Source organism: Paralichthys olivaceus, chromosome 17 (genome assembly GCF_024713975.1).
Source record: "Paralichthys olivaceus isolate ysfri-2021 chromosome 17, ASM2471397v2, whole genome shotgun sequence".
Taxonomy (NCBI): Eukaryota; Metazoa; Chordata; class Actinopteri; order Pleuronectiformes; family Paralichthyidae; genus Paralichthys; species Paralichthys olivaceus.
The window spans coordinates 1,045,549-1,059,596 of NC_091109.1; the positions used below are offsets into that span (position 1 = coordinate 1,045,549).

The 14,048-nt window shown below is 32.1% G+C and overlaps 1 protein-coding gene and 1 long non-coding RNA gene across 4 annotated transcripts in view; one reads left to right on the forward strand and one right to left on the reverse strand.

The window, feature by feature from the left end:
- The window catches only part of scrib (scribble planar cell polarity protein), an 81,462-nt gene that overhangs the window by 4,190 nt on the left and 63,224 nt on the right, over nucleotides 1-14,048 (reverse strand). The window lies entirely within an intron of this gene.
- Nucleotides 1,575-2,530, forward strand: LOC138405313 (uncharacterized). 2 transcript variants are annotated; one of them, XR_011239032.1, is made up of 2 exons: nucleotides 1,575-1,903; nucleotides 2,172-2,530. It is a non-coding gene; the product is annotated as an uncharacterized lncRNA (long non-coding RNA). The 2 variants fall into 2 exon arrangements; XR_011239031.1 differs by lacking the exon at nucleotides 1,575-1,903 and adding an exon at nucleotides 1,934-2,019.

Here is a 14,048-nt window from a genome sequence, read left to right on the forward strand (position 1 = left end):
TGTCGTCCAAAATATGATAAAAAAGTCAGAGGTTAGTATGTCGTCCAAAATATGATAAAAATGTCATAGGTTAGTATGTCGTCCAAAATATGATAAAAAAGTCATAGGTTACTATGTCGTCCAAAATATGATAAAAAAGTCGGAGGTTAGTATGTCGTCCAAAATATGATAAAAAAGTCATAGGTTAGCATGTCGTCCAAAATATGGTAAAAAAAGTCATAGGTTAGTATGTCGTCCAAAATATGATAAAAATGTCATAGGTTAGTATGTCGTCCAAAATATGATAAAAAAGTCATAGGTTACTATGTCGTCCAAAATATGGTAAAAAAAGTCATAGGTTAGCATGTCGTCCAAAATATGGTAAAAAAAAGTCAGAGGTTAGTATGTCGTCCAAAATATGATAAAAATGTCATAGGTTAGTATGTCGTCCAAAATATGATAAAAAAGTCATAGGTTACTATGTCGTCCAAAATATGATAAAAAAGTCGGAGGTTAGTATGTCGTCCAAAATATGATAAAAATGTCATAGGTTAGTATGTCGTCCAAAATATGATAAAAAAGTCATAGGTTAGTATGTCGTCCAAAATATGATTAAAAAGTCATAGGTTACTATGTCGTCCAAAATATGATAAAAAAGTCATAGGTTAGCATGTCGTCCAAAATATGATAAAAAAGTCATAGGTTACTATGTCGTCCAAAATATGATAAAAAAGTCATAGGTTACTATGTCGTCCAAAATATGATAAAAAAGTCATAGGTTAGCATGTCGTCCAAAATATGATAAAAAAGTCATAGGTTACTATGTCGTCCAAAATATGATAAAAAAGTCATAGGTTACTATGTCGTCCAAAATATGATAAAAAAGTCATAGGTTACTATGTCGTCCGAAATATGATAAAAAAGTCATAGGTTAGCATGTCGTCCAAAATATGATTAAAAAGTCATAGGTTACTATGTCGTCCGAAATATGATAAAAAAGTCATAGGTTAGTATGTCGTCCAAAATATGATAAAAAAGTCATAGGTTACTATGTCGTCCAAAATATGATAAAAAAGTCATAGGTTAGCATGTCGTCCAAAATATGATAAAAAAGTCATAGGTTACTATGTCGTCCAAAATATGATAAAAAAGTCATAGGTTACTATGTCGTCCAAAATATGATAAAAAAGTCATAGGTTACTATGTCGTCCAAAATATGATAAAAAAGTCATAGGTTACTATGTCGTCCGAAATATGATAAAAAAGTCATAGGTTAGCATGTCGTCCAAAATATGATTAAAAAGTCATAGGTTACTATGTCGTCCGAAATATGATAAAAAAGTCATAGGTTAGTATGTCGTCCAAAATATGATAAAAAAGTCATAGGTTACTATGTCGTCCGAAATATGATAAAAAAGTCATAGGTTAGCATGTCGTCCAAAATATGATTAAAAAGTCATAGGTTACTATGTCGTCCGAAATATGATAAAAAAGTCATAGGTTAGCATGTCCTCCAAAATATGATAAAAAAGTCATAGGTTACTATGTCGTCCGAAATATGATAAAAAAGTCACAGGTTAGTATGTCGTCCAAAATATGATAAAAAAGTCATAGGTTAGTATGTCCTCCAAAATATGATAAAAAAAAGTCATAGGTTAGTATGTCGTCCAAAATATGATAAAAAAGTCATAGGTTAGTATGTCGTCCAAAATATGATAAAAAAGTCACAGGTTAGCATGTCGTCCAAAATATGATAAAAAAGTCATAGGTTACTATGTCGTCCGAAATATGATAAAAAAGTCACAGGTTAGTATGTCGTCCAAAATATGATAAAAAAAAGTCATAGGTTAGTATGTCGTCCGAAATATGATTAAAAAGTCATAGGTTAGTATGTCGTCCAAAATATGATAAAAAAAAGTCATAGGTTACTATGTCGTCCGAAATATGATAAAAAAGTCACAGGTTAGTATGTCGTCCAAAATATGATTAAAAAGTCACAGGTTAGTATGTCGTCCAAAATATGATAAAAAAAAGTCATAGGTTACTATGTCGTCCGAAATATGATAAAAAAGTCATAGGTTAGTATGTCGTCCGAAATATGATAAAAAAGTCACAGGTTAGCATGTCGTCCAAAATATGATAAAAAAGTCATAGGTTAGTATGTCGTCCAAAATATGATTAAAAAGTCATAGGTTAGCATGTCGTCCAAAATATGTGTTACGGCCCCAGCCCATGTCTGTGTCCTGCCTGTGTATGGTGTGTATGCTCTGTGGGTGTGTCTTGCAGGTTGCTGATTGTTGGCCGGCTGGAAGTTCCTGTGCTTGGCTCCCTGATTGGCTTGCTGTTATAAACCCCCTGCCGTGGGCTGTCTTGCTCTCTCACTCATCCCTGAGATCTCCATCCTTCTGCATCTACTTTTGTTATGTTCTGCACCTGACAACATGCACCACACATACTACATAGCAAACACCCTCACACACTACTGACGCTCATTTTCACACTCCATCGCTCATTTCCGTTTATGTTAAATCAATAAAGCATATTGTAATTCGCTATATCACGCTGCATTGTCTGTGTTGTTGCGGCCTCAGAGCCAGGTGTAACAATATGATAAAAAAAGTCATAGGTTACTATGTCGTCCCAAATCGCTTAAAAAAGTCATAGGTTAGTATGTCGTCCCAAATCGCTTAAAAAAGTCATAGGTTAGTATGTCGTCCCAAATCGCTTAAAAAAGTCATAGGTTAGTATGTCGTCCGAAATATGATAAAAAAGTCATAGGTTAGTATGTCGTCCCAAATCGCTTAAAAAAGTCATAGGTTACTATGTCGTCCGAAATATGATAAAAAAGTCACAGGTTAGTATGTCGTCCAAAATATGATAAAAAAGTCATAGGTTAGTATGTCGTCCGAAATATGATAAAAAAGTCATAGGTTAGTATGTCGTCCAAAATATGATTAAAAAGTCACAGGTTAGTATGTCGTCCGAAATATGATAAAAAAAAGTCACAGGTTAGTATGTCGTCCAAAATATGATAAAAAAGTCACAGGTTAGTATGTCGTCAGAAATATGATAAAAAAGTCACAGGTTAGCATGTCGTCCAATATATGGTAAAAAAGTCATATGTTAGTATGTCGTCCAAAATCGCTTAAAAAGTCATAGGTTACTATGTCGTCCGAAATATGATAAAAAAGTCATAGGTTACTATGTCGTCCAAAATATGATAAAAAAGTCATAGGTTAGTATGTCGTCCAAAATATGATAAAAAAGTCACAGGTTAGCATGTCGTCCAATATATGGTAAAAAAAAGTCACAGGTTAGCATGTCGTCCAAAATATGATAAAAAAGTCACAGGTTAGTATGTCGTCCAAAATATGGTAAAAAAAAAGTCACAGGTTAGTATGTCGTCCAAAATATGATAAAAAAGTCATAGGTTAGCATGTCGTCCAAAATATGATAAAAAAGTCATAGGTTAGCATGTCGTCCAAAATATGATAAAAAAGTCACAGGTTAGTATGTCGTCCAAAATCGCTTAAAAAGTCACAGGTTAGTATGTCGTCCAAAATATGATAAAAAAGTCATAGGTTAGTATGTCGTCCAAAATATGATAAAAAAGTCACAGGTTAGTATGTCGTCCGAAATATGATAAAAAAGTCACAGGTTAGTATGTCGTCCAAAATATGATAAAAAAGTCACAGGTTACTATGTCGTCCAAAATCGCTTAAAAAAGTCACAGGTTAGTATGTCGTCCAAAATATGATAAAAAAGTCATAGGTTAGTATGTCGTCCAAAATATGATTAAAAAGTCACAGGTTAGTATGTCGTCCGAAATATGATAAAAAAAAGTCATAGGTTAGTATGTCGTCCAAAATATGATAAAAAAGTCACAGGTTAGTATGTCGTCCAAAATATGGTAAAAAAAAGTCACAGGTTAGCATGTCGTCCAAAATATGATAAAAAAGTCACAGGTTAGTATGTCGTCCAAAATATGATAAAAAAGTCACAGGTTAGTATGTCGTCCGAAATATGATAAAAAAAGTCATAGGTTAGTATGTCGTCCAAAATATGATAAAAAAGTCACAGGTTAGTATGTCGTCCAAAATATGGTAAAAAAAGTCACAGGTTAGCATGTCGTCCAAAATATGATAAAAAAGTCATAGGTTAGTATGTCGTCCAAAATATGATAAAAAAGTCACAGGTTAGTATGTCGTCCGAAATATGATAAAAAAAGTCATAGGTTAGTATGTCGTCCAAAATATGATAAAAAAGTCATAGGTTAGCATGTCGTCCGAAATATGATAAAAAAGTCATAGGTTACTATGTCGTCCAAAATCGCTTAAAAAGTCACAGGTTACTATGTCGTCCGAAATATGATAAAAAAAGTCACAGGTTAGCATGTCGTCCAAAATATGATAAAAAAGTCATAGGTTAGTATGTCGTCCAAAATATGATAAAAAAGTCACAGGTTAGTATGTCGTCCAAAATCGCTTAAAAAGTCACAGGTTACTATGTCGTCCGAAATATGATAAAAAAAGTCACAGGTTAGCATGTCGTCCAAAATATGATAAAAAAGTCATAGGTTAGTATGTCGTCCAAAATATGATAAAAAAGTCACAGGTTAGTATGTCGTCCGAAATATGATAAAAAAGTCACAGGTTAGTATGTCGTCCAAAATATGATAAAAAAGTCACAGGTTAGTATGTCGTCCAAAATATGATAAAAAAGTCATAGGTTACTATGTCGTCCGAAATATGATAAAAAAGTCATAGGTTAGTATGTCGTCTGAAATATGATAAAAAAGTCATAGGTTACTATGTCGTCCGAAATATGATAAAAAAGTCACAGGTTAGTATGTCGTCCAAAATCGCTTGAAAAAGTCATAGGTTAGTATGTCGTCCAAAATATGATAAAAAAGTCATAGGTTAGTATGTCGTCCGAAATATGATAAAAAAAGTCATAGGTTAGTATGTCGTCCAAAATATGATAAAAAAGTCATAGGTTAGTATGTCGTCCGAAATATGATAAAAAAGTCATAGGTTAGTATGTCGTCCAAAATATGATAAAAAAGTCACAGGTTAGTATGTCGTCCAAAATATGATAAAAAAGTCACAGGTTAGTATGTCGTCCAAAATCGCTTAAAAAGTCATAGGTTAGTATGTCGTCCAAAATATGATAAAAAAGTCACAGGTTAGTATGTCGTCCAAAATATGATAAAAAAGTCATAGGTTAGCATGTCGTCCGAAATATGATAAAAAAGTCACAGGTTAGTATGTCGTCCAAAATCGCTTAAAAAGTCATAGGTTAGTATGTCGTCCAAAATATGATAAAAAAGTCATAGGTTAGTATGTTGTCCGAAATATGATAAAAAAGTCACAGGTTAGTATGTCGTCCGAAATATGATAAAAAAGTCACAGGTTAGTATGTCGTCCGAAATATGATAAAAAAGTCACAGGTTAGTATGTCGTCCAAAATCGCTTAAAAAGTCATAGGTTACTATGTCGTCCGAAATATGATAAAAAAGTCATAGGTTAGTACGTCGTCCAAAATATGATAAAAAAGTCACAGGTTACTATGTCGTCCAAAATATGATAAAAAAAGTCACAGGTTACTATGTCGTCCAAAATCGCTTAAAAAAGTCACAGGTTAGTATGTCGTCCAAAATATGATAAGAAAGTCATAGGTTAGTATGTCGTCCGAAATATGATAAAAAAGTCACAGGTTACTATGTCGTCCAAAATATGATAAAAAAGTCACAGGTTAGTATGTCGTCCAAAATATGATAAAAAAGTCACAGGTTAGTATGTCGTCCAAAATATGATTAAAAAAAAGTCACAGGTTAGTATGTCGTCCAAAATATGATAAAAAAGTCATAGGTTAGTATGTCGTCCGAAATATGATAAAAAAAGTCACAGGTTAGTATGTCGTCCGAAATATGATAAAAAAAAAGTCACAGGTTAGTATGTCGTCCAAAATATGATAAAAAAAGTCACAGGTTAGTATGTCGTCCAAAATATGATAAAAAAGTCACAGGTTAGTATGTCGTCCAAAATATGATAAAAAAGTCATAGGTTAGTATGTCGTCCAAAATATGATAAAAAAGTCACAGGTTACTATGTCGTCCAAAATATGATAAAAAAAAAGTCATAGGTTACTATGTCGTCCAAAATATGATAAAAAAGTCATAGGTTACTATGTCGTCCGAAATATGATAAAAAAGTCACAGGTTAGTATGTCGTCCAAAATCGCTTAAAAAGTCATAGGTTACTATGTCGTCCGAAATATGATAAAAAAGTCATAGGTTAGTACGTCGTCCAAAATATGATAAAAAAGTCACAGGTTAGTATGTCGTCCAAAATTGCTTAAAAAAGTCACAGGTTAGTATGTCGTCCAAAATATGATAAGAAAGTCATAGGTTACTATGTCGTCCAAAATATGATAAAAAAAGTCATAGGTTAGTATGTCGTCCAAAATATGATAAAAAAGTCACAGGTTAGTACGTCGTCCAAAATATGATAAAAAAGTCACAGGTTACTATGTCGTCCAAAATATGATTAAAAAGTCATAGGTTACTATGTCGTCCAAAATATGATAAAAAAGTCATAGGTTAGTATGTCGTCCAAAATTGCTTAAAAAAGTCACAGGTTAGTATGTCGTCCAAAATCGCTTAAAAAAGTCACAGGTTAGTATGTCGTCCAAAATATGATAAGAAAGTCATAGGTTAGTATGTCGTCCAAAATATGATAAAAAAGTCACAGGTTACTATGTCGTCCAAAATATGATAAAAAAGTCACAGGTTAGTATGTCGTCCAAAATATGATAAAAAAGTCACAGGTTAGTATGTCGTCCAAAATATGATTAAAAAAAAGTCACAGGTTAGTATGTCGTCCAAAATATGATAAAAAAGTCATAGGTTAGTATGTCGTCCGAAATATGATAAAAAAAGTCACAGGTTAGTATGTCGTCCGAAATATGATAAAAAAAAAGTCACAGGTTAGTATGTCGTCCAAAATATGATAAAAAAAGTCACAGGTTAGTATGTCGTCCAAAATATGATAAAAAAGTCACAGGTTAGTATGTCGTCCAAAATATGATAAAAAAGTCATAGGTTAGTATGTCGTCCAAAATATGATAAAAAAGTCACAGGTTACTATGTCGTCCAAAATATGATAAAAAAAAAGTCATAGGTTACTATGTCGTCCAAAATATGATAAAAAAGTCATAGGTTACTATGTCGTCCGAAATATGATAAAAAAGTCACAGGTTACTATGTCGTCCAAAATCGCTTAAAAAGTCATAGGTTACTATGTCGTCCGAAATATGATAAAAAAGTCATAGGTTAGTACGTCGTCCAAAATATGATAAAAAAGTCACAGGTTAGTATGTCGTCCAAAATTGCTTAAAAAAGTCACAGGTTAGTATGTCGTCCAAAATATGATAAGAAAGTCATAGGTTAGTATGTCGTCCAAAATATGATAAAAAAGTCACAGGTTACTATGTCGTCCAAAATATGATAAAAAAAGTCATAGGTTAGTATGTCGTCCAAAATATGATAAAAAAGTCACAGGTTAGTACGTCGTCCAAAATATGATAAAAAAGTCACAGGTTACTATGTCGTCCAAAATATGATTAAAAAGTCATAGGTTACTATGTCGTCCAAAATATGATAAAAAAGTCATAGGTTAGTATGTCGTCCAAAATTGCTTAAAAAAGTCACAGGTTAGTATGTCGTCCAAAATATGATAAGAAAGTCATAGGTTACTATGTCGTCCAAAATATGATAAAAAAAGTCATAGGTTAGTATGTCGTCCAAAATATGATAAAAAAGTCACAGGTTAGTACGTCGTCCAAAATATGATAAAAAAGTCACAGGTTACTATGTCGTCCAAAATATGATTAAAAAGTCATAGGTTACTATGTCGTCCAAAATATGATAAAAAAGTCACAGGTTAGTATGTCGTCCAAAATCGCTTAGAAAGTCACAGGTTAGTATGTCATCCGAAATATGATAAAAAAGTCATAGGTTAGTATGTCGTCCAAAATATGATAAAAAAGTCACAGGTTAGTATGTCGTCCAAAATATGATAAAAAAAGTCACAGGTTAGTATGTCGTCCAAAATATGATAAAAAAGTCATAGGTTAGTATGTCGTCCAAAATCGCTCAAAAAAGTCATAGGTTAGTATGTCGTCCGAAATATGATAAAAAAGTCAGAGGTTAGTATGTCGTCCGAAATATGATAAAAAAGTAATAGGTTAGTATGTCGTCCAAAATATGATAAAAAAGTCACAGGTTAGTATGTCGTCCAAAATATGATAAAAAAGTCACAGGTTAGTATGTCGTCCAAAATATGATTAAAAAAAAGTCACAGGTTAGTATGTCGTCCAAAATCGATTAAAAAAGTCATAGGTTAGTATTTCGTCCAAAATATGATAAAAAAGTCATAGGTTACCATGTCGTCCAAAATATGATAAAAAAGTCATAGGTTAGCATGTCGTCCAAAATATGATAAAAAAAAAAGTCACAGGTTAGTATGTCGTCAAAAATATGATAAAAAAGTCACAGGTTAGTATGTCGTCCAAAATATGATAAAAAAAAGTCAGAGGTTAGTATGTCGTCCAAAATCGATTAAAAAAGTCATAGGTTACTATGTCGTCCAAAATATGATAAAAAAGTCATAGGTTAGCATGTCGTCCAAAATATGATAAAAAAAAAAGTCACAGGTTAGTATGTCGTCAAAAATATGATAAAAAAGTCACAGGTTAGTATGTCGTCAAAAATATGATAAAAAAAAAGTCACAGGTTAGTATGTCGTCCGAAATATGATAAAAAAGTCACAGGTTAGTATGTCGTCCAAAATATGATTAAAAAAAAGTCACAGGTTAGTATGTCGTCCAAAATCGATTAAAAAAGTCATAGGTTAGTATGTCGTCCAAAATATGATAAAAAAGTCATAGGTTACCATGTCGTCCAAAATATGATAAAAAAGTCATAGGTTAGCATGTCGTCCAAAATATGATAAAAAAAAAAGTCACAGGTTAGTATGTCGTCCAAAATATGATAAAAAAGTCACAGGTTAGTATGTCGTCCGAAATATGATAAAAAAGTCACAGGTTAGTATGTCGTCCAAAATATGATAAAAAAGTCACAGGTTAGTATGTCGTCCGAAATATGATAAAAAAGTCACAGGTTAGTATGTCGTCCGAAATATGATAAAAAAGTCACAGGTTAGTATGTCGTCCAAAATATGATAAAAAAGTCACAGGTTAGTATGTTGTCCGAAATATGATAAAAAAGTCACAGGTTAGTATGTCGTCCAAAATATGATAAAAAAGTCATAGGTTACTATGTCGTCCGAAATATGATAAAAAAGTCACAGGTTAGTATGTCGTCCAAAATATGATAAAAAAGTCATAGGTTAGTATGTCGTCCGAAATATGATAAAAAAGTCACAGGTTAGTATGTCGTCCAAAATATGATAAAAAAGTCATAGGTTACTATGTCGTCTGAAATATGATAAAAAAGTCATAGGTTACTATGTCGTCCGAAATATGATAAAAAAGTCACAGGTTAGCATGTCGTCCAAAATATGATAAAAAAAAAAGTCACAGGTTAGTATGTCGTCAAAAATATGATAAAAAAGTCACAGGTTAGTATGTCGTCAAAAATATGATAAAAAAAAAGTCACAGGTTAGTATGTCGTCCGAAATATGATAAAAAAGTCACAGGTTAGTATGTCGTCCAAAATATGATTAAAAAAAAGTCACAGGTTAGTATGTCGTCCAAAATCGATTAAAAAAGTCATAGGTTAGTATGTCGTCCAAAATATGATAAAAAAGTCATAGGTTACCATGTCGTCCAAAATATGATAAAAAAGTCATAGGTTAGCATGTCGTCCAAAATATGATAAAAAAAAAAGTCACAGGTTAGTATGTCGTCCAAAATATGATAAAAAAAAAAGTCACAGGTTAGTATGTCGTCCGAAATATGATAAAAAAGTCACAGGTTAGTATGTCGTCCAAAATATGATAAAAAAGTCGGAGGTTAGTATGTCGTCCAAAATATGATAAAAAAGTCAGAGGTTAGTATGTCGTCCAAAATATGATAAAAATGTCATAGGTTAGTATGTCGTCCAAAATATGATAAAAAAGTCATAGGTTACTATGTCGTCCAAAATATGATAAAAAAGTCGGAGGTTAGTATGTCGTCCAAAATATGATAAAAAAGTCATAGGTTAGCATGTCGTCCAAAATATGGTAAAAAAAGTCACAGGTTAGTATGTCGTCCAAAATATGGTAAAAAAAGTCACAGGTTAGCATGTCGTCCGAAATATGATAAAAAAAAAGTCACAGGTTAGTATGTCGTCCAAAATATGATAAAAAAGTCACAGGTTAGCATGTCGTCCGAAATATGATAAAAAAAAAGTCACAGGTTAGTATGTCGTCCAAAATATGATAAAAAAAGTCACAGGTTAGTATGTCGTCCAAAATATGATAAAAAAGTCACAGGTTAGCATGTCGTCCGAAATATGATAAAAAAAAAGTCACAGGTTAGTATGTCGTCCAAAATCGCTTAAAAAGTCATAGGTTAGTATGTCGTCCGAAATATGATAAAAAAAGTCACAGGTTAGTATGTCGTCCGAAATATGATAAAAAAAAGTCACAGGTTAGTATGTCGTCCAAAATATGATAAAAAAGTCATAGGTTACCATGTCGTCCAAAATATGATAAAAAAGTCATAGGTTAGTATGTCGTCCGAAATATGATAAAAAAGTCATAGGTTAGTATGTCGTCCGAAATATGATTAAAAAAAAGTCACAGGTTAGTATGTCGTCCAAAATCGCTCAAAAAAGTCATAGGTTAGTATGTCGTCCAAAATATGATAAAAAAGTCATAGGTTACTATGTCGTCCGAAATATGATAAAAAAGTCACAGGTTAGTATGTCGTCCAAAATCGCTTAAAAAGTCATAGGTTACTATGTCGTCCGAAATATGATAAAAAAGTCATAGGTTACCATGTCGTCCAAAATATGATAAAAAAGTCATAGGTTAGCATGTCGTCCAAAATATGATAAAAAAGTCATAGGTTAGTATGTCGTCCAAAATATGATAAAAAAGTCACAGGTTAGTATGTCGTCCAAAATCGATTAAAAAAGTCAGAGGTTAGTATGTCGTCCAAAATATGATAAAAAAGTCACAGGTTACCATGTCGTCCAAAATATGATAAAAAAAGTCACAGGTTAGTATGTCGTCCGAAACATGATAAAAAAGTCATAGGTTAGTATGTCGTCCGAAATATGATAAAAAAGTCATAGGTTACCATGTCGTCCAAAATATGATAAAAAAGTCATAGGTTAGCATGTCGTCCGAAATATGATAAAAAAGTCACAGGTTAGTATGTCGTCCAAAATATGATAAAAAAGTCATAGGTTACTATGTCGTCCGAAATATGATAAAAAAGTCATAGGTTAGTATGTCGTCTGAAATATGATAAAAAAGTCATAGGTTACTATGTCGTCCGAAATATGATAAAAAAGTCATAGGTTACTATGTCGTCCGAAATATGATAAAAAAGTCAGAGGTTAGTATGTCGTCCAAAATATGATAAAAAAGTCACAGGTTAGTATGTCGTCCAAAATATGATAAAAAAGTCACAGGTTAGTATGTCGTCCGAAATATGATAAAAAAGTCATAGGTTAGTATGTCGTCCAAAATCGCTTAAAAAGTCATAGGTTAGTATGTCGTCCAAAATCGCTTAAAAAGTCATAGGTTAGTATGTCGTCCAAAATATGATAAAAAAGTCACAGGTTAGTATGTTGTCCAAAATATGATTAAAAAAAAGTCACAGGTTAGTATGTCGTCCAAAATATGATAAAAAAGTCACAGGTTAGTATGTCGTCCAAAATCGCTTGAAAAAGTCATAGGTTAGTATGTCGTCCAAAATATGATAAAAAAGTCATAGGTTAGTATGTCGTCCGAAATATGATAAAAAAAGTCACAGGTTAGTATGTCGTCCGAAATATGATAAAAAAAAGTCACAGGTTAGCATGTCGTCCAAAATATGATAAAAAAGTCATAGGTTAGTATGTCGTCCAAAATCGCTTAAAAAGTCATAGGTTAGTATGTCGTCCAAAATCGCTTAAAAAGTCATAGGTTAGTATGTCGTCCAAAATATGATAAAAAAGTCATAGGTTAGTATGTCGTCCAAAATATGATAAAAAAGTCACAGGTTAGTATGTCGTCCAAAATATGATAAAAAAGTCATAGGTTAGTATGTCGTCCAAAATATGATAAAAAAAGTCATAGGTTAGTATGTTGTCCGAAATATGATAAAAAAGTCACAGGTTAGTATGTCGTCCAAAATATGATAAAAAAGTCACAGGTTAGTATGTCGTCAGAAATATGATAAAAAAAGTCATAGGTTAGTATGTCGTCCGAAATATGATAAAAAAAAGTCACAGGTTAGTATGTCGTCCAAAATATGATAAAAAAGTCTAAGGTTAGTATGTCGTCCGAAATATGATAAAAAAGTCATAGGTTAGTATGTCGTCCGAAATATGATAAAAAAAAGTCACAGGTTAGTATGTCGTCCAAAATATGATAAAAAAGTCATAGGTTAGTATGTCGTCCAAAATCGCTCAAAAAAGTCATAGGTTAGTATGTCGTCCGAAATATGATAAAAAAGTCAGAGGTTAGTATGTCGTCCGAAATATGATAAAAAAGTCAGAGGTTAGTATGTCGTCCGAAATATGATAAAAAAGTAATAGGTTAGTATGTCGTCCAAAATATGATAAAAAAGTCACAGGTTAGTATGTCGTCCAAAATATGATAAAAAAGTCACAGGTTAGTATGTCGTCCAAAATATGATTAAAAAAAAGTCACAGGTTAGTATGTCGTCCAAAATCGATTAAAAAAGTCATAGGTTAGTATGTCGTCCAAAATATGATAAAAAAGTCATAGGTTAGTATGTCGTCCAAAATATGATAAGAAAAAAAGTCACAGGTTAGTATGTCGTCCAAAATATGATAAAAAAAAAGTCAGAGGTTAGTATGTCGTCCAAAATCGATTAAAAAAGTCATAGGTTACTATGTCGTCCAAAATATGATAAAAAAGTCATAGGTTAGCATGTCGTCCAAAATATGATAAAAAAAAAAGTCACAGGTTAGTATGTCGTCAAAAATATGATAAAAAAGTCACAGGTTAGTATGTCGTCCAAAATATGATAAAAAAGTCACAGGTTAGTATGTCGTCCGAAATATGATAAAAAAGTCACAGGTTAGTATGTCATCCAAAATATGATTAAAAAAAAGTCACAGGTTAGTATGTCGTCCAAAATATGATAAAAAAGTCATAGGTTAGCATGTCGTCCAAAATATGATAAAAAAGTCATAGGTTAGCATGTCGTCCAAAATATGATAAAAAAAAAAGTCACAGGTTAGTATGTCGTCAAAAATATGATAAAAAAGTCACAGGTTAGTATGTCGTCCAAAATATGATAAAAAAAAAGTCACAGGTTAGTATGTCGTCCAAAATATGATAAAAATGTCATAGGTTAGTATGTCGTCCAAAATATGATAAAAAAGTCATAGGTTACTATGTCGTCCAAAATATGATAAAAAAGTCGGAGGTTAGTATGTCGTCCAAAATATGATAAAAAAGTCATAGGTTAGCATGTCGTCCAAAATATGGTAAAAAAAGTCACAGGTTAGTATGTCGTCCAAAATATGGTAAAAAAAGTCACAGGTTAGCATGTCGTCCGAAATATGATAAAAAAAAAGTCACAGGTTAGTATGTCGTCCAAAATATGATAAAAAAAAAAGTCATAGGTTACTATGTCGTCCAAAATATGATAAAAAAGTCACAGGTTAGCATGTCGTCCGAAATATGATAAAAAAAAAGTCACAGGTTAGTATGTCGTCCAAAATATGATAAAAAAAGTCACAGGTTAGTATGTCGTCCAAAATATGATAAAAAAGTCACAGGTTAGCATGTCGTCCGAAATATGATAAAAAAAAAGTCACAGGTTAGTATGTCGTCCAAAATCGCTTAAAAAGTCATAGGTTAGTATGTCGTCCGAA